The sequence below is a fragment of the Bos taurus genome, chromosome 5 (assembly GCF_002263795.3).
Source record: "Bos taurus isolate L1 Dominette 01449 registration number 42190680 breed Hereford chromosome 5, ARS-UCD2.0, whole genome shotgun sequence".
In the NCBI taxonomy this organism is placed as follows: domain Eukaryota; kingdom Metazoa; phylum Chordata; class Mammalia; order Artiodactyla; family Bovidae; genus Bos; species Bos taurus.
Window position 1 is genome coordinate 9,020,318 of NC_037332.1, and position 16,531 is coordinate 9,036,848.

General features: G+C 42.5%; 1 protein-coding gene and 1 long non-coding RNA gene across 10 annotated transcripts in view; one reads left to right on the forward strand and one right to left on the reverse strand.

Moving 5' to 3' along the window:
* Window positions 1–10,280, reverse strand: part of LOC104972334 (uncharacterized) — a 43,904-nt gene extending 33,624 nt beyond the window's left edge. The window contains exon 1 of the long non-coding RNA XR_806500.4: window positions 9,838–10,280. This is a non-coding gene — a long non-coding RNA (uncharacterized lncRNA). The remainder of the gene's footprint in view (window positions 1–9,837) is intronic.
* Window positions 1–16,531, forward strand: part of SYT1 (synaptotagmin 1) — a 608,923-nt gene that overhangs the window by 579,036 nt on the left and 13,356 nt on the right.

Below are 16,531 nucleotides of genomic sequence, written 5' to 3' on the forward strand. Positions count from 1 at the left end.
TGAGAACAGCATGTTCTAACCTCATCCATACCACAGGTGGTCATCCAAGGGAAAAACCATATTTCACCGCCTTTTGCTAGATAAACTTGCTTTACAAACAGGGTATAACCTTCTGAAGAATGATATGGAATAGCTTTCTCCAAAAAGAGGTCATGACTTTATACCCTCTGCTCTAAGAAAGCTCATGCCCAGAATGCCGGTGATCCAAGGCAAATTGTGAGATTAGCTCACTACAGGTATTTCAGCTGTCAAATTCTATCCAGTCTGGAGCAGCACCTGGGAGAGTATTTCTGATGAGAAACTCAGGGGAAAGGCTGTTGGATAAATCGACTGTTTTCACCGAGTCTCATTTGCCATCCTTTTCATGGATGATAGTCATCCTTGATGAGGATTATAAAAGGAGAATGCTTTGAGTGCTTTGAAATGGAGAGTCAAAGAGTTCCTGTGAAGACATGATCTAGAGCTGAGCTTACAGAGATATAGGGTAGGGGCATGAAGAGGAGGCATGCGGTCCCAAAAGTGCATGAAACACAGCGTATTCAAGATGCAGAAAGGGCCGTGTGGCTGGAACAGCAGGTGTGGGGGGTGGTATCCTGAGACATGAAAATGGAGGGGTAGAGATTAGCCAGATCATTCAGGGCCTGTTAGTCTAGTTAAGACATGTGAACATGTAAGTTACACTATAATACTGGATTGAAAACCATATAAGGAGTTAGGTCGTGTTTTAATCGTCCTTCCTTATACAATGTATGGAGTCTAAAACTGATGGAGTTTATGAATGCTAGATTAGGATGAATGTTTAAAGCCACAGGGTTTCTATGATCACTAATATCAGGGTTTCTATGATCACTAATATTAAGTGTCTGACCATGGTCCCATCACTTAGTTTCAGGTTCCTTGGCTGTAAAATGGAGGTGATGAAACATCTCTCAGGATGGTCACAGAGAATAAATGAGCTTTTTTATGTAAAATATAAAGAGTGAATAGTACAGTGCCCAAGAGCTTTTTAAGAATTGGAAAGAATATGCAACACAGACCTTAGATGTGGGCAAGAAGGAACCTTATCCTGGAACCCAGAGTTTAGAGGACCCACGCTGGTCCTCCTCTCCCTACTCTTCCAGGGAATAGAGTCCCTAAGGACTTCTCTGGCAGTCCAGTGGTTAAGAATCCACCTGCCAACACAGGGGACACAGGTTCATTCCCTGGTTTGGGAAGATCCTGCAAACCACGGGGCAGCTAAGCCCATGAGCCACAACTACTGAGCCCCTGTGCCCAGAGCCTGTGCTCCACAGCGAGAAGCCCACTAAGCACGACAGAGCGGAGCCCCTGCCCACAGAAGCCAGGGAGAGCACGTATAGCAGCAGAGAACCAGCGCAGCCCCAAAAGGTCCTCAAGACCAACAGAACATGTGCCCCTCAGGGTGCAGCCAGCACTCCGCTGTGGACCAGGCTCTGGGTGCCACCTGAAGGCAGGTACACGCCCCATGGCTGAGGAGCAGCCTTCGGGGGCTGCTGAATGACACCGGGACATGCAGGCTGGGGTGTCCTCATAAGTATATATGAAATTTCTTAGGGTGTCCATGGGAGTTTAGTGAGGGGAAAAGAAGGCTGTTTCCACTGCTGAGCCCCAGGGTTCAGAATTCTTGATTTAAAGCTGGATTGCCTGGTTATTATCGACATTTATTTGTCAATATATGAGAATAGAAACTACGTATTTTAACAGTTTGCATCTTAGTTTACAACACTTGGGCTTCCCTGCTGACTCAGATGGTAACGAATCTACCTGCAAAGCAGGAGACCCTGGTTCAATCCCTGGGTCGGGAAGATCCCCTCGAGAAGGGAGTGGCAACCCACTCCAGTATTCTTGCCTGGAGAATCCCATGGAGAGAGGAGCCTGGCGGACTACAGCCTATGGCATCACAAAGAATCAGACACAACTAAGCGACTAACACTTTCACTTCACTTCACAACATGTAACACTTTAGACACGCGGTACATGCACTTGCGTTTGTAGTTTTAACCTCAACCCTGCAAACGTTACAAGCAGGTATATATGCATCCTGCTATTTGTAGAATTCTGCATATCATACAAAATTCCATTTCATTTAAACCATCTTAAGATGTACGGATTGCCTGTTTATGAAAATCACATTAGGGTAACCATGAAATTCCACTGTGCTCAGAAAGACTAGAAAAGGCCAAGGAAAAAAAAATAAGTTCAAAGAAAGACAATCCATCCAGTGCCTTTTTGCTTCTCTACACGAGCATAAACACCATCCAAATACCACTGTATTGGCGTTTTGTGAAATTGTACATCTATATGCGGAGGCGGAAGGAAAAGAGGACATAAGAGCTGCTGATTTTTAGGACTAAAGGTGGCTTCTCTCTTTATGACACTTGTTTGGATGCCCTGAGTGTAGAGCTTTGAATTCAAACCAAGCGTTTTCAACCAAGTGAAGGATGTCCATCTGCTCTGAACTCCTCTCACAGTCATCTCCATACGAATCATTTAGCAAGAAAACATATACCGTCTTACACTATCTCTCCTACTACAGAAGCTATGAGTTGATTTAAACTCTTCAGGAATTTCTGCCTTCCCTTTCTAACTAACTGTGAGCTCTTTGAAGGACTAACTGGGTTCTATAGTTTTCTGTATGTGCACACCCTGTTCCCTGAGAGTTGCTCAACAGGTGTTTATACCTCACTGACTGATGCAATCATTTAGCAAATGTTACTGGATTCTTACCATGTGCCAGGCTCCGTGCCAGGCAGGAGAGTACAGGATTGAACAGGACACTGGCTAAAAGATGAGTGCCTGGTACACTAGTGAGCTCAGTAAGTGAGAAACTGAGCAGCCGAGTGAATAAATGAACAGATAAATGAATAAGTGAATGAATTCGATACCACAGAGCTAAGGAATAATGTCAAGAAAAAAACCAAAATAACCACTTATGTTAAACCGAAAGTCATCAAAGTGAAAGATGTCAGCCTACAGAATATCTGTGATTCAAGAAAATGGAAAATGTGGGGAAAATAGTCACCCTAACATTTATACCTCTGGGCCATCTCTGTGGCCATTTAGTGTATGGCTCTGGAATCTTGAAAAGAATTAAACCAACCCACAGAAACCAAACTTTCTGTATTAAGAATCTGACTAACTCAAAGGCCCCAACTCTAATTTCTCCATGATTAGGGATGAAGTATCCTAGATGATGTCAATTCCAAAGAACTCAGTGTGTACAATAACATTATAATGAGTTTTTACTGAGATCTGAAATACTGAGATGCAGTGATTGACTTTAATCACAAATTTGCTTCATAAAAAGCAGTAAAAATCACCACAGAATTATATTACTCCGTGTCATTTTCGTATATGCAATATAATATTGAGGTCATAGTTTATTTTTATTTTCTTCCTACAATATTGTAAGAAAACCAGATTACCAACATAGAAGTTGATCTCCCTTGCAAAGCTACTTATCTTCTTGACGTGCAAAGCACCCGCTTATTTCAAACAGTGTCACAGCTTTAGAAAACAGAACCATATTTGGCCATCAATGAACCAAAATGAAATATCTCTCTGGAAGGATAAAGGAAATCAACATTCATACAAAGAAACTTAATAACGAGAGCTAACCAGGGTGCTCAAAGTTTTGTGTCTTTTAAAACTAGGGCATGCGTTATTCATACAGTAAAATCTTCAAACAGTGGTGGAAAGCATGAGTTATCAACAATATTATGAGTCTTTAAAAACAGTATCTCTTTCTCTAGAAGAGATGAAAGAAAGCCACCTTGTTCATCCAGGCCCACAGGCTAACAATGTCACTTAAAAGCAGGAGGGAGCAGGAAGGAGAAAGAAACCTTGTAGAGATCATGAATGCATTTCCTTTTTCAAGCAGAAAAAGAAGCGGTGAGGCAGCTTCCAGTGAAGAAAACATAGGGACCATGCCTCCACTCCCTCGGAGATAGACCCAGGCCCTTGACAGGTTCTGGAAGTAGTTCAAAGTGAGGCCACGGAGAGAAATTCCTCCACTCTCCATGGGAACATTTCCAAGTCTCTCCCTCCATTATCCCAGACAGTCTCGATCCATAAACCTTCTAATGTTTGGACAACAGAATGTCTAGAAGACACGTAGATATTTTAAAGCAAGTGCATGCAAGGAATGGGGAGTTAATGAGGGTGAAATCCATTCCAACTGAGCCATCTGAGAACTGGGTGAGCCTCACGTGGTCCTGCCACAGAGCGCAGCCCTGCTGCCACAGCACGTGTAAGAGCAGCTCTGTTCTCTCGTTGTTTGTATTTTGAACTCAGGCTGAGCCTGGAGAATCCATGGAGGGAGGAGCCTGGTAGGCTACAGTCCATGGGGTCCCAAAGAGTTGGACACGACTGAGCTAGCTACCTGGAAACCTTCTCTATGTGTTAAGGAGTAGCATCCATTTATTGTCATATCATAATACATGTGCTTAAAAATCTTAGCAATGTTATCCAGTAACAGTGTTACCAATGTTATTTCATCTAGTAGAAATGTCTAATAATTGTAAAAAGAAAGGAAAGGAAGGAAGGAGAAAAAAAAAAAAGTATCTTACTAGTGATCTTTCATCTGGCATAAATAAGAGGCTAAGCCCAAATGTCAAAAAAAAAAAAGGCAAGTCAAATTTGCTGTTTGCAATTTTGTTTGTTTTGCCGAATCCTTTGGCTGTTTTTGTTTTTTGAACCGGCTCATAAAGTTAATACTTGGTCATTCCATGAAACTCTCTGTAGTCATCCAGAAAGAATCGAACATAATTACTACCATTCCTATTCTCATGTGTTTGCCCTTCCCGAAAGATTTTCCAAAGTTCAGGAAGAAGAGTGTTGAATTATAGATGAAGAATTTTACCTTCAGCACTGAACAGGAAAGATTTGAGTTTTGCAAACACAGTGAAGCCCTTGCTCCACCAAGGGTGGACCTGACCCTCACACTGTTCTCTTACGCCTGTAAGCACGCCGTGTCCGGGAAATCTTCCTTCCCTAGGTCCTGTTCCATAGGTCTCGCACATGCATTCCTACACCTTTAGTCAAGAAGCTGGCAGTCACACACAGTCCATTCTGGCAACAACAGAAGTGATTGTTGGAATTCAGAGGCTTCCTCTTTCACAACCAGAAATGCTTTCCATTGAATTCACAACAACAGCATTTTGCACTTATGTTTTTGTCTCCTCAGAGCACTCTGCCACCGTTAACGAACTAAACCAGCCTTTGCCATTTTATGATGTCTCACTAAAATGAGGCTGCTTTCCTTTGTGGCAGTCACTTATGTAATGTTGTATTCTTCTAGCAAACACTGCACTTAACTAATGTAAATTCATTTTTAAATTGTGGGCTCAGAAGGAAAATTTTCCCAGAATATATTTTTAATGCTGCATCCTTACTATACCATTACAGGGAGCATTTTAAACTATAAAGCCATCTAAATTCTTCCGTGTAGTCTTCTCTAAGTACTTGTAAATTATTTATAAAGACCTCCCTCAAGTAAATGTGTTGTAACTGCCAGTGATGGGAATGGAAATTGTCTGTTCTGTGAACCCTATTACTATTTAATTATTTGTATACTGCTTAATGATTGGCTTACTGATAAAAGACTCCATCAGCGTACAAGAAAAAGCTGCCGTTGGCAGAGAAACTCTAAATCCTAAATCTGCCATGTTTTAACTCTGCTGTCTCTGATACTGCTGGACTACTTTATTTTTTTAATACAATGATAATTAGATTTATCTGTCTATTGTAAGACACACAAACATATACTTTTCTGCCTTCCTCTAGGGGAAAATAAAATAAGCTTCATGTCATGGACCACTTTATACAAGTGCTTAATGGGCTCATTCCTAGGAGTTTGATCTCAAGTGGGAAGGGGTATCTCTCTGAAAATAAGCATATGCACACTTTCAAGTTTAGACACAGATGGAATCCTCAAGACCCTAGGAAAAACTCAATAAACGTTGGTTGGTTGCCTCCAATTTCTATTCTCGTCATTCTTGGTAAGAGCCTTCTAACTCCTGTTTGAGGAACCACCATATTCTTCTATACTTAACGCTGGGCTTAGACTAGAGTTGCACCTACCCCCAACACCAAAGGTAGGATACCTGGACTTCTTGATTGGTTTGGGGATAGACAGATGCTCAGGACCAAGCTAGCCTAGCTCATCACACTGTGATATGTTCACCACAGGGGTTAACATAGGGTCATCTGTATTTGTCCAATCAGAGTGAACTTGGGGCTTTTCCTGGAAATTCTGATACAGACTCTTCCCCTTGGATGGTATCGTGTGGTGATATGAGACTTGAAGCTGGTACAGTCATTTATACCCTTAAGAGAAGAGCCTAGGGTATCTCGAGGAGGCCCACGTGGAGCTCTCAGAGGAGTCTGTAGAAAACGGTAGAGACACAAGCGAACCAGGGACCCTGATCCTGCTGGAGTCAGGAGCATTAAGCAGGGAGCAGATGGAACTGCTGTACCAAAGGGATCCCACCACACAGGGCCTCCAAACTATGGGACTGCTCTTTGAAGCTCCTCATCACCCTCATGTCCACAGTTGGGTGGGTGGGTGAGATTAGTGGGCAGATCTGGGCTGTGAGGTCACTTAGGGGCCCAAGATCTTCCTATCTTGTCCTGTCCCCCAACCGCCTACTGTCTTTACATTGCAAGGTAAAAGCGAGGTCACTGCCCTCCTGTCACACCCATGTTCCAGATGCAAGAAAAAAAAAAAGAAAAGTAGAGGGCATGAACCTTATGTTAAAGCCCGCCAGGCTCCTCTGTCCATGGAATTCTCCAGGAAAAACTACTGGAGTGGGTTGCCTATTCCTGCTCCAGGGGGTCTTCCCTCCCACATTGCAGGCAGATTCTTTACCATCTGAGCCACCAGGGAAGCCCTACTTTAAGGCAGGGTTTATCAATTTTAGCCCTAATGATATTTAGGAGGTTGTGATTCTTTACTGTTAAGAGCTGTTCTGTACATTGTAGGATGTTTAGCAGAATCCCTGACCTTGACCCACCCACTTGGGGGATGCCTGTATCGTCCCCCAAGTTGTGAGAATCTAAAGTGTCTCCATTTTTGCAAAATGTTGTAAATTCATCCTCCAGACATTTTGCAAAATGTCTGGAGGATGAAATAGCTCCCCACTGAGAGCCACTGTTTCAAAGATATGCTATGGAGTTGAGATATATCACTTCCATTCACCTTCCAATAGCCAAAAGTTAGTTAGGTGGACCATACTGTGTTGTAAGAGAGGCTGGGAGAAATATTTCTAGCTGGGTGAAATGGTGCCTTAGTAAAATTAAGAGTTTATTGATGAAAAAGGAGTTATTGATGAAAGAGTTGGAGAAGGCAATGGCACCCTACTCCAGTACTCTTGACTGGAAAATCCCATGGACGGAGGAGCCTGGTAGGCTGAAGTCCATGGGGTCACACAGAGTCGGACATGACTGAGTGAATTCACTTTCACTTTTCACTTTCATGCATTGGAGAAGGAAATGGCAACCCACTCCAGTGTTCTTGCCTGGAGAATCCCAGGGATGGGGAAGCCTGGTGGGCTGCTGTCTATGGGGTCACACAGAGTTGGACACGACTGAAGTGACTTAGCAGCAGCAGCAGCAGATGAAAGAGTTATTGATGAAAAAGGAAGCAGAGGGAGTTCCCTGGCAGTCCAGTGGTTAGGACCATGCTTTCACTGCTATGGGCATGGGTTCAACCCCTGGTTGGGGAACTAACATCCCACAAGCCATATCACATGACCAAAAATAAATAAATAAACTTCATACATCTGTTTTTAAAAATGCAAAGTAAAAACAAATTAGACAGTGGGATGAATGGAGAGAGTAAACATATATGCTGCTGCTGCTGCTAAGTCACTTCAGTCATGTCCGACTCTGTGCGACTCCATAGACGGCAGCCCACTAGGCTCCCCCGTCCCTGGGAGTCTCCAGGCAAGAACACTCGAGTGGGTTGCCATTTCCTTCTCCAATACATGCAAGTGAAAAGGGAAAGTCAAGTCGCTCAGTCGTGTCCGACTCTTAGCGACCCCATGGATTGCAGCCCACCAGGCTCCTCCGTCCATAGGATTTTCCAGGCAAGAGTACTGGAGTGGGGTGCCATTGCCTTCTCCAAACATATACAGTACCATATGTAAAATAGATTGCCAATGGGAGCTTGCTCTATGACCCAGGGAACTCAATCCAGGGCTCTGTGACCACCTAGAGGTGCGGGATCGGGAGGGAGGGGACATACATGTACCTATGGCTGATTCTAGAGGGAGGGGACATACACGTGATTCATGTTGCTGTATGGCAGAAATGAACACAATATTGTAAAGCAATTGTCCTTCAATTAAAAATAACTTTTTTAATTTAAAAAACTTAAAGAAGGGGGAAAAGGATTTAGGGGACAATTAATCTTTGCCACACAGTCTTACTTTTGGACTTTTCCATCATATAAGTCAATAAGCTACCTTTACAATTTACACCATTTTGAAATGAGTTTTCAGTCACTTGAAATTTGAGACCGTACTTGATAAATGTGCTACTTTCCTCTTCCAACATTGTGCGTTGAAATGTACTGAGCATTATCCACAGCAGAGGAAAAAGATAAAAGGAATGATACCTACAGTTACTGAGAAGCTGGGTACTGGCTCAGAAGGGATTGAACAAAACAGCTGAAATGAGGATATTTCTTATCAAGTCTCTGGTTGAAATGGAAAGGCCGTGGTTACAAGGGCCCACAGTCGCTGTAGTCGTTAAGAAAGAAGACAGTATAATTATGCAAAATTGTCAAGATGAGAACTGCAGGCGTCTTGCATTATTCCGCTTTGAACTGCTGCTTTCCAGTTCTCATTGAAAATGCAAAAAGCTTCTAGTGGCTCCTTTATATCTCACACAAAAGGATCATTGCTTACAGCCAGCTGTTTTCCAATTGTATTTCTATGAAGTTAGCATAATTTGACATTAGAACTGCCTGAAGGAAGAAGGGGGTGACCATGTTCATGGGCATTCGAGTATGGAGTAGTAATGGAAAGAGCCCCCTTCTTACAAGGAGACAGTCTCCTCAAAGTTCATCCTGAAGCCAGTAGTTCTGAATTCAAAACACATTTCCCCACAAAAACACTGTTTTTGTGTTACTGGGTTACTACAGAAGTCCTCCAATATCGAAAAGAAAGAGACGCATGCTTCGCAACAGTACAAAAGAAAATGCTGCCAGGCAAAGAAAGGTTTATCTGAAGGTTCTGACTGAGAAAATCATCAATAAAATCTTCAGGGAAGAGGTGACTTTTAAATCACATTTACAAGGGGAAGAGAAAGAAAGGGCATTCCAGGTTGAAGGACCGGCAGTTCAAAGACAGAGCATTTTCAATTCTCTGTGACAAAGAGTAAGTATCGACCAGGAGAGCAGCACAGGGTTTATGGAAGTCAGGATGGGGCTGTGAATGCCACGATCGAGTTTGGAATTCGTTTTACATTGCTGCTGCTGTTGTTGAGTTGCTCAGTCGTGTCCAACTCTTTGTGACCCCATGGACTGCAGCACGCCAGGTCTCCCTGTCCTTTATTATCTCCTGGAGCTTGCTCAAACTCATGTCCACTGAGTCGGTGATGCCATCCAACCATCTCATCCTCTGTCATCCCCTTCTCCTCCTGCCTTCTATCTTTCACATGGAAAGATTTTCTGTCTTTAATGACTTTTTTACACTGGCAAGTCATTAAAGGGTTTTAATGAGAATCATTAAAATGGGATCAAATGCCCTTTTAACAATTATAGGAAGACTGGTCTGACATTGAAGGTTCAGTAGCAAGAGAGATTAGATTTCTTACCTTTAGAGTATGGCAACATTTAGAAAGACAGAACCAACGAGAGTGACCAGATGAAGGCAAATGGGCAGCACCCAGTGGCCCAGCGTTCATGGGAGATGGAGAAGGGATCAAAGATGGCTCCAGATCAGGCTGGACTCCTGACGAAAGAACAGGCCTACAGGGAGGTGAGGAGATCAGTAGGTGTCTGTCCCAAGGATCACAGAGCTGAGGTAGTTATAGTTATGACCTTATAGTACAGTGTGTGGGCTGCCCTTATGTTTCTGCAAAGTTCATCCAAGTTGTGTCCCTGTAATTGAAGGAAAACAATTTACTGAATTTTATACTGAGTTTCAAAGTCTTCCTCCAAGGTTACTCTCTATCCTTTTTTGGGAATGTATCTCCACATGTTGAAACTGTGCCAGGGACACCAGTGTTGGTGAAAACATTGCATTCCAGTGCCAGACTCTGTGGCCAGAAGCTCTGTTTTACTGAGGTAGCAGTAATATTGAAAGCATAAGGTTGGACTGCAGGGTGTCTGAGCAAAGGAATACAGAGAAAAAGCCTATGAAATGTGTGCTAAAATAATATCAAATGTGAATGAAATGAAAACATTTGTCCTTGAGAATCTTGGGGCAGATGAAGGGACAGGAGAAAATAAAGAAGGATCAGTAATGCTGGAGAAAAAGCAGAGGGAACCCAGGGAGAGTTTAGTGGGAAGACTGTCATTTTAGTTTGGAGAGAGACAGAAGATAGATGGATGGATAGGTGAGTAGGTAGGTGGATAGGTAGGTAGGGCTGCTATGACAGAATACTACCGACTTGGTGGCTTAAACCACAGACATTCATTACTCACAGTCCTAGACACTTAAAGTGAGAGATCAGCGTGGTCAGGGTCTTAGGAAAGGCTCTCTTCCTGGTTAACAACTGCCCCCTCACTCTATCTTCATGTGGCATAGAGAAAGATCATGACTCTTCTTATAAGGCTCCACCCGCAAGACCTAACTACTTCCCAAAGACCCCACCTCTTAATACCATCACACTTAGGGGTTAGGATTTTAACATATAAATCTGGGGAGCACACACATTTAGTCCACAACAATGCCAGCTAAGGTGGTATCGAGAATTACCTGGCAGAGTGAGGGCTTCTAGAGTTTCTTCTGATTGCCATACCCAACCTCCCTATTTTCATCCCTTCCATAGACAAAGCCATCAAGTCAACCAAGCCTTTGTAAAGCAAGGTGGATGGTAGGGAAATCTGGAACACAAGGAAATAGGGGCGTCCATGTGTCAACACTCTTCTTACTCCCTGAGCAAAAGAGGATGGCAGATTCAGTGTATCCAGGGTGGATAAGATGGAGATGAGTGGGATGGGAGGCGAAGTCTGAAGGACTATGTGTAGTGATAGCTCACTTCACCTAGAGCTAAATATTGGAGCATCAGGGCCAGATCAGACTACTAGGAATCGGTTGTTGGAATAAACCCTTCAGAAAGGAGACTCCTACCATTTAATGTGAAGATATATGTGAGAAGTCTTCCGCTCAAAATTAACACCTGAATAGGAACCATGAAAGACAGATTGGCCCCAGACCATAGGCTGTCTGCCCCACAAATCATATGAGAAGAAGCTTCCCAACTGGCAGAGAATGACCCTCCCACCTTCGGAGTTGCTCATAAGCTGAAATTGACCGAGTAATCACCTAACCAATCAAAGGAGGTCTTCATCCTCATCCCTGAAAATGGAAATGAGACATGCGCATTCATCTGGTCACCATCCTGGGATCCTCAACACTCCTTTCACCTGGCAGAGTCAGTGCTTGCAAGCCTCCCGTCTACAAGGTGAGGTACAATAAGTGTCTTAGCAAATCCTCTCACTGCAACTTTAACATGATTTCCTATCCTTTGCTCTAGATTGGAAAGAGTGGAAAAAAGAATGCAGGAGTTTTGAGACTAGGTGGAAGCAGAAGAAAGAAATCAGACTATATTTTTTTCTCACAATGAAAAGCAATTCACAGAAAAATTATGAGTGGAGGTATAGACACTACCTCTCTCCAACAACCAACGGATATTACCGTATTTCCAACAACAAATCTCAAAGCTGAGGGCCTCCTTTTCTCTGTTTCCTCATTTCGAGCAGCATCAGGAAAGTAGATTCTCCATACATAATATGTCCAAGTATACCCACATTAGCTCAATATCTGGAAAGAAAGGTCCATAAATCACAGTTTTGGCTCACACTATCCTAGAACCACAGTAATAAGACTGCAGGTAGAACTCTCCAGATCACCTTCTCAGCTCTGAGTCATTTGATGTCTTGACTTCAGGAACAGGAGGATGTGGAATATTGGATGTTGGGTTCATTTCCCATCACACACCTCAAGACCATCTCTGCAGGTAGAAAAGAAAGAAACTCCTTCTCTTTCATCTTATACAGGAGTAAATTCTTCAGTAATGAACCAGTTGCTCAGCGTGGGTGTTCTTTCCAGAAATAAATCTGGCACTAGGGTCAGCTTGGAACGACTTTTTCCCATTTGCTAATGGTGGGCACCAGTTGTACAAAGTGATTTGGGGGAGGGTCTGACACACAGATGCTGACTTAGATGTCAGTCCTTTCACAACACTATAATAAATATGAATAATTAATAAAATATGTGCCAAGTACATTCTGAAGAACTTTCAAAAGAGAAACTCAATTTAATCTTCACAATTCTCTGAGCGAGGTATGACCAGACTCACCACTTTAAGGTGAAGGAACTATGGAATAAAGAGCTTAAATAACTTGCCCAAACTACACAGCTGGTAGCACAGCCAAGATTCAAGTTAGTTTAGCTCCAGGGTCTGTACTTATAAACAGGATGCTAACTTATTTCTCCAAATATCACACAGAGCAGCAGGTTCAGTGTCTGAAGACCTTGGTATACATTCTTGGGGAAAAAAAAATCAGCCTTTCTAAGCCTCAGTTTTTTCACTGGGATTGTTGTACGGATTAAAGGAGATTATATAATTTATCATATATATGTAATATGTTTATATATATGTTATGTTTGTGTGTTACATATATGTTATGTATATTGTACATGTTTTATATGAAAGTGTTAGTCACTTAGTCGTGTCCAACTCTTTGAAACCCCATGGACTGTAGCCTGCCAGGATCTTCTGTCCATGGAATTCTCTAGGTAAGAATACTAGATTGGGTAGCCATTCCCTTCTGCTGGGGGTCTTCCCAACCCAGGGATCAAACCTGAGTCTCCTGCCCTGCAGGCAGATTCTTTACCATCTGAGCCACCAGGGAAGCCTGTACATATATCACCTTCACGCACTCTACAGATATAAAGGAAGATTATTATATTAAACCTTGCAATGGATCTTACTTTAAAAATTATTCTCAGCTAGCATTTCATTTTCACTAATTTTACCTAGAACCCTAAAACACCTGTACATAAATATTATCTTTTGATTTCATGCTATATGTTAACATTTTAATCAAAAAAAGCAAATTTTTGAAAGATTTTGCTTTGAATAACAGTGTAATAATTTTTAGGAGATTGGAAAGAATATCAGTTTTTTCCAAAATATTATTTTCTAGATCTATTTAAATTAAACTCTCATCCTCAAACCATGCTAGATAAACAACAGAATTATCTCTTCAATTTTGGTTGCTGTATTACTTTTCTGTTGCTACCAAGATAAACAATCACAAAGTTAATTTTAAAAATAATACTTGTTTATATAGCTCTGTAGAAGTCTGACACAGGTCTCACTTGACTAAAATCAAGGTGTCAGCAGAATTGTGTTCCTTTTAGGCAAGAATCCATTGCCTTTTCCAACTTTTTTTTTTTACCTTTTTATTTTGTCTTGGGGAATAACCAGTTAAGAATGCTGTGACACTGCCAGGTGAGTGGTGAAGGGGCTCAGCCAGACACACAAGTGTGTCCGTTCTCCCCCAGACTCCCCTCCCATCCAGGCTGCCACGTAACATCGAGCAGAGTTTCACGTGCTGCACAGCAGGTCCCTGTTGGCTATCCATTTTAAATATGCAGTGTGTGCATGCCCAGCTTCTAGAGGTGACCTGCATTCTGTGGCTGGTGGCCCCTTTCCCCATCTCCAAAGCCAGCAGTGTGGTTTGTCTCTGCACCCGTCTTCTATTGTTACATCTCTTTCTGACCACAACCAGAAAAGGGCCTCTGTTTTCTCACATGACTAGACTGGGTCCTCTTAGACAACCCTCTCATCTCAAGATCCTTAACCTTAATTACATTTGCAAAGTCTCTTTTGCTATATAAGGTGACATATTAACAAACTCCGAGGGTTAGGATATGGCTATCTTTTGAGGGAAATATCTCTCTGCCTTCTATAATTGTTTTTGTTAGGAACAAAAAACCTAAATTTTATATGAAAGAGGACTGTCAACATATAAAAGTTTGGGGGTGATTTTACTACAGTGTTCTAAAATTCTCCCAAGTTACAACAACTATTATGACAGAAGGAGGTAGAGTTCAGTTAGACTGATTTCAGAAAAAAAGAGAGCCTGACAAATGGTGACTGAAGGTAGCGGTAGTGAGAACAAGACCAGATGATACACCTGAAAATCACCCAAAATGCGGCAATGAATCTGCACTCTTTGTAACTGCAGTTTATCGTTGGGCGGGAAGAACCTTCTTTCTAATGCTAGCTCATCATTTTCTAGCACTGAAAAGTTAGAAACATATACTATTAGAGACTAGGTAGATATCAGAAAAGAGCTCTTCATTTCTACCACAGTTAGAAAAACAAAAAGATCCCACCCCCTTTTTAGGATAAATTAAACAAATAAAAAGCCAACTGTCCCAAGTCTTGCACCTGTTTCAATAGCAATAGGGATTATCGAAATGGTGTTGAAGGAGGGCTGTCAGTATTTAGATCATGAAGGGTTCCATGAGCACTTGTTCCGGGAACAGAATATAAGCAGTGTAGTCATAGACATATGGAGTTCCTGAGGACAGCAGCCCAACTTTGTAGCTTGCCTATCCCCCTGTGGTATTTACAGGCTTACAAAAACCTAATGGATATTTGGATGCCACGCATGGTGTCTAGTAGTTGTACTCAAGAGCAATGGCAACGTTAGGGAGTCTCATTCAGTTCAGTTCAGTCCAGTTCAGTTCAGTCACTCAGTCGTGTCCGACTCTTTGCGACCCCATGAATCGCAGCACGCCAGGCCTTCCTATCCATCACCAACTCCCGGAGTTCACTCAGACTCACGTCCATCGAGTCAGTGATGCCATCCAGCCATCTCATCCTCTGTCGTCCCCTTCTCCTCCTGCCCCCAATCCCTCCCAGCATCAGAGTCTTTTCCAATGAGTCAACTCTTCGCATGAGGTGGCCAAAGTACTGGAGTTTCAGCTTAGCATCATTCCTTCCAAAGAACACTCAGGACTGATCTCCTTTAGAATGGACTGGTTGGATCTCCTTGCAGTCCAAGGGACTCTCAAGAGTCTTCTCCAACACCACAGTTCAAAAGCATCAGTTCTTTGGTGCTCAGCCTTCTTCACAGTCCAACTCTCACATCCATACATGACCACTGGAAAAACCATAGCCTTGACTAGACGGACCTTTGTTTGCAAAGTAATGTCTCTGCTTTTGAATATGCTATTTAGGTTGGTCATAACTTTCCTTCCAAGGATAAGCGTCTTTTAATTTCATAGCTGCAGTCATCATCTACAGTGATTTTGGAGCCCAAAAAAATAAAGTCAGACACTGTTTCCACTCTTTCCCCATCTATTTCCCATGAAGTGATGGGACCGGATGCCATGATCTTTGTTTTCTGAATGTTGAGCTTTAAGGCAACTTTTTCACTCTCCACTTTCACTTTCATCAAGAGGCTTTTGAGTTCCTCTTCACTTTCTGCCATAAGGGTGGTGTCATCTGCACATCTGAGGTTATGGATATTTCTCCTGGCAATCTTGATTCCAGCTTGTGTTTCTTCCAGTCCAGCGTTTCTCATGATGTACTCTGCATAGAAGTTAAATAAGCAGGGTGACAATACACAGCCTTGACGTACTCCTTTTCCTATTTGGAACCAGTCTGTTGTTCCATGTCCAGTTCTAACTGTTGCTTCCTGACCTGCATACAAATTTCTCAAGAGGCAGATCAGGTGGTCTGGTATTCCCATCTCTTTCAGAATTTTCTACAGTTTATTGTGATCCACACAGTCAAAGGCTTTGGCATAGTCAAGAAAGCAGAAATAGATGTTTTTCTGGAATTCTCTTGCTTTTTCCATGATCCAATGGATGTTGGCAATTTGATCTCTGGTTCCTCTGCCTTTTCTAAAACCAGCTTGAACATCTGGAAGTTCACGGTTCACATATTACTGATGCCTGGCTTGGAGAATTTTGAGCATTACTTTAGTAGCGTGTGAGATGAGTGCAACTGTGCGGTAGTTTGAGCATTCTTTGGCATTGCCTTTCTTTGGGATTGGAATGAATACTGCCCTTTTCCAGTCCTGTGGCCACTGCTGAGTTTTCCAAATTTGCTGGCATACTGAGTGCAGCACTTTCACAGCATCATCTTTCAGGATTTGAAATAGCTCAACTGGAATTCCATCACCTCCACTAGCTTTGTTCGTAGTGATGCTTTCTAAGGCCCCCTTGACTTCACATTCCAGGATGTCTGGCTCTAGGTCAGTGATCACACCATCGTGATTATCTGGGTCATGACGATCTTTTTGTACAGTTCTTCTGTG